At 34.2% G+C, this 4,348-nt stretch overlaps 1 long non-coding RNA gene across 2 annotated transcripts in view; it reads right to left on the bottom strand.

The window, feature by feature from the left end:
• Positions 1 to 3,847: 3,847 nt before the first annotated feature.
• LOC134233309 (uncharacterized) overlaps positions 3,848 to 4,348 on the bottom strand; it is a 5,006-nt gene continuing 4,505 nt past the window's right edge. For both annotated transcript variants that reach the window (XR_009984971.1, XR_009984972.1), the window contains one exon: positions 3,848 to 3,887. This is a non-coding gene — a long non-coding RNA (uncharacterized LOC134233309). The remainder of the gene's footprint in view (positions 3,888 to 4,348) is intronic.

Raw genomic sequence — 4,348 nt, 5'->3', positions numbered from 1 at the left:
TTGTTTAACCTTGGCCTTAAATTCTGAACAGTTAAGGCTAGGGGTCCAATTTAAACCCTTGACATTGACCTTGGAGTTTGACCTACTTTTAAAAATTTTTAACCTTGGCCATAACTTCTGAATGGTTAGGGCTAGGGCTTCCATATTTTACATATGTTTTTTTTTGGGGAAAAACCTTTCATTGGATACCAATGACCTTGACGATTTCCTTATTTATGAAAAAATTAACCTTGGCCTACTTTAATATTTCACAATTGTATTTCCAGTGTGATTACTCCACTTTTGTTACTGTTTTTTTAAAAATTGCTTTTAAGAAAAGTTAAGTTTTGCTATGAAATTGCCATACGGGGGCATCAGTGTTTCACAAACACATCTTATTTTTAAAATGCTGTTCATTATAAATATATGATTTTTTTTATGCTGAATTCACTTCTTTAAAAAATTATATTTTTAGCTCACCTCAACGAATTTGGGGGGAGTTTATGAATACCCTCGGCGTCGGCGTCGGTGTCGGCGTCGGCGCCCGGGGGTTTAAGGGTTTAAAGTTTTTTGGACAGTTTTCTTTTTAAGTACTTCTATGTCCATATTGATTAGACATGCATGGAAGATGTTTTAATGTGTTTATTGTAAGTAAAATTTCAATGTCTTTCAGCAAAGGAATACCAGGTTAATGTTTTTGGAGAGGTTAAATTTTTGGTGAGTTTTTGGTGAGGGTTATTTTGAGTAATATATAAGCCCATGTTGACCAAACTTGCATGGATGATACATTTAAGGATGTACACTACCAGACTTGCTTCGGATGCTGAATCTGACCTAATTTTTTGGTTGAGTGAACAGGTTAATGTTTTTGGTGCAGGTTTCATCTCTAAGTAACTATAAGCCCTATGTTGACCAAACTTGCATGGTGTCATCTAAAAATGTACACTCCGACTTGCTTGGATGCTGAATCTGACCTAATTTTTCCCGGGTTGAGTGAACAGGTAAATGTTTTTGGTGCAGGTCTTATCTCCAAGTCTCCAAGTCTCCAAGTAACTATAAGCCCTGCTTGGACCAAACTTGCATGGATGATACATCTAAAGATGTACACTACCAGACTTGCTTCGAATGCTTTAATGTTTTTGGTGCAGGTCTTATCTCTAAGTAACTATAAGCCCTATGTTGACCAAACTTGCATGTATGATACATCTAAAATCACTTTCTGGGCTTGTTTGGATGCTGAATCTACCTATATTTTCAGGTTGAGTGAACAGGTTAATGTTTTTGGTGTAGGTTTATTTCCCAAAAATTTGAGCCCTATAATGACCAAACTTGCATGGATGGTACTCTTAGGATGCATACTACTAGATGTGCTTGGATGCTGAATGTGCCCTCTTTTTCCCGGGTTTGATGAACAAGTCAATTTTTTTGGTGCAGGTTTCATCTCCAAGTAACATAAGCCCAGTTGACCAAACTTGCATGGATGATACATCTAAGGATGCGTATTCCCAGGCCTGCCTCAGATGCTAATGTGACCTACATTTTCCAGTTGAGTGATTAGGTTAAAGTTTTTGGTACAGGCATTTCCAAGATACTATACCCTATAATGACCAAACTTGTATGGACGATACATCTAAGGTTGCATTCTACCAGGCTTGCTTCGGATGCTGAATCTGACCTACATTTTTTTGGATGAGTGAAGAGGTTAAATTTTCATGCAAGTTTCATTTCTAAAGTAACTATTAGCCCTATGTTGTTCAAACTTGCATGGATGATAAATCTTAGGATGCACACTAATGGATTTGCTCTAGATGCTGAATTCAACATACATCTTTCAGATAATGTACCAGGTAAAAGTTATGGGTGCAGTTTCATTACCAAGAAACTATAAGGCTTATATAAACCAAACTTGCCCAAATGATGCATCAAGGGATGAAAACTCTCAAACTTGCTACAGATGCTGGATTTTAATCACATTTTTGTGACAAAGAACTAGTTTGAAGTTTTTATATAGGTCTATTCCAAAGTATTAGATCAAAATTGCATAAATTCTACACTTTTTGTTGGGTTATTGTGTGACTTTGCCTTACTTAAAGACAATGTACTTCGTTGAGGTGAGCTCTGTAATCTTGATTACCAATGTTTTTATGCTGAATTCACTTCTGTTTCACTATACAGTAAAACTCGTTTAGTACGTACACGGATATAGCGAAGTTATATTTGATCCCCATCTTTCCAAATTTAATAAATTACTTATACAGATATAACGAATTACAGATATAGCGAAGTAATTTCATAGGTCCCATTTTTGCCTGAGAAAATTCGGACAGATAAAGCAGAGAACTACAGATCCATGCATTGTATAAACCGATCTAGCCACCGACTTTTTGTCGCTCACTTTAGGTATACTTTCTTGTAGTTTATCTTTTTTTACGCTCTTAGAATGGTATCTGATAATTAATCATATATTTTACTCCAATTATTGATACGTTATTCACCTTTCAACAGTCCGAAACAGTCCTCTCTGGATTTGGAATTTCGGTTTAAAAGATACCCATTTTTACATCCATTTCCATAAACAGCCCTTCTTGAACCGTTGAAAGGTAGATAAACCTGATGGAATAGGAGTTAAATGTATGGTTAATTATTGGATATCATTTATAAAGCTGGGGAAAACATACAATATATGAAATAATACCTGGAGTGAGCGACAAAAAAATTGGCAGCATAAATCGAAGGTTTTTACATTACAACGCATGGATCTGTAGCTTTCAGGCAGAGAGCTAGAGTTCTGCAGCTATAGGTCCCAGTGACTTCGTTATAAACGAGTTTACTGTTATTGTACTTAATTAGCTCTACTGATCAGAGACCAGTAGAGCTATGCTATAGTAAAGTGGATGTCATCTGTTATTCTGTCTGTCTTTAAACATTTTTAATGCTATTCCTTCTAGAGTTTAAGGTCATACGCAACGTAGTTTGAACTTTATTGGGTTCTTCCCTGGAGTTGAAGAGTTCCACTAAACGAAGGACCTGTGTGCAATACTTTTAATGTCTATATATGGTTTTATACACCTCTTCTAAAACAATTTTTGATGAAAAAAAATTTGGAATTTATGTTTTGTAATTTTTGTACATTTTTCTTTGAAAAATGCAAAAATTTTCACAATTTGATATCTTTTCAAAACCCCTGGTAACGCATGCTGATTTTTTGTCTAAGAACATGTAATGGTATTATAGGTTTAAATTTAGAATACTAGTATCTTGAAAAATTATCAGTAGGTAACGTACCTTGCGTATGTCCTTAAGTTTTTTTTTTGATATATCTTGGCACACAAGTAGACTACACTAAGATTCATCATTCTGTTTATCAGTTTTTGATAAACAGTGTTGACATGGTTACTATAAATAGAAACTTCTGAGAAATACTTTCAAAACGCTGCTCCTCGTACAGTTTTAGTTTCATTGCAATCTAGCCACAAAAAAGAGACAAACTCAAGCTTCATTATTCTATGTATTGCTGTTGAAAAGTTTTAAGTCCAACTGCTACTTTTCTCCTCATTTGTTTAAAATAAAAACCAGTAGAGCTACAGTCTAGAATGAGACTTCTGGTTCATTAAAATTCCAAGGGAGGAAATACCTTAAACAAAAGATTTGCATAAACTAGGTAGGAAAATATTGAGTACATGTGTATATGCTTTCTAAGTTCTTCCGTTGTAAATCTATGAAATAATATTGCAGCTGTTGCAGAAAAATTACATGTATATATTTTTTTGATAATGAACAGCTGCAAAGTTGGTTACTGTACTAACAAAAAAAACTATGCCATTGTATTGTGTATATTTACATCTGTATAAATAATCATAAAACATACTTTTACCTTATGGAACCCAGCAACATCACTATCAGGAATACTATAAATAAAGTATTAAATATATTTATTAAAGGTACAGATAAGACCGCGGAACATTAACTGGCAAAATTGGAAATATACAGCTTACGTCATTTCTATCTGTTACAATCAAATCATTCAGTGATAGACACTGAAATGGGCGAGTACAATTCGACGCGGACGTGGGGAAAACATCGGATTGAAATTGCAGATCAAAATTCATTTTCAATCCACCTAAGCTACGCTAGAAGGCACATTATTACTGATTGACCCAAAAGACAAATAATTTCAATTTTGGTACAGTTTGAATTTTTTTTGTCCAGTGTTTTAAACAGATTAATATTTAAGGGATAAATATTTCATTTCTGTTTGGTAAATAAGTATATGTATATGTTTGTGTTGATTTGAACATATTTTATTGCACAAAATATATACAATGGGATTGGGCACAAGTTCTAAAAAATTAAATCGCCCTCTCCCTAC

This window comes from Saccostrea cucullata, unplaced genomic scaffold (assembly GCF_032062105.1).
Source record: "Saccostrea cucullata isolate Sc308-1 unplaced genomic scaffold, CSIRO_AGI_Scuc_v1 ctg15193, whole genome shotgun sequence".
Lineage (NCBI taxonomy): Eukaryota > Metazoa > Mollusca > Bivalvia > Ostreida > Ostreidae > Saccostrea > Saccostrea cuccullata.
Note: the sequence above shows the minus strand (reverse complement) of the source record. Positions and strands in the feature narration are given on the sequence as shown.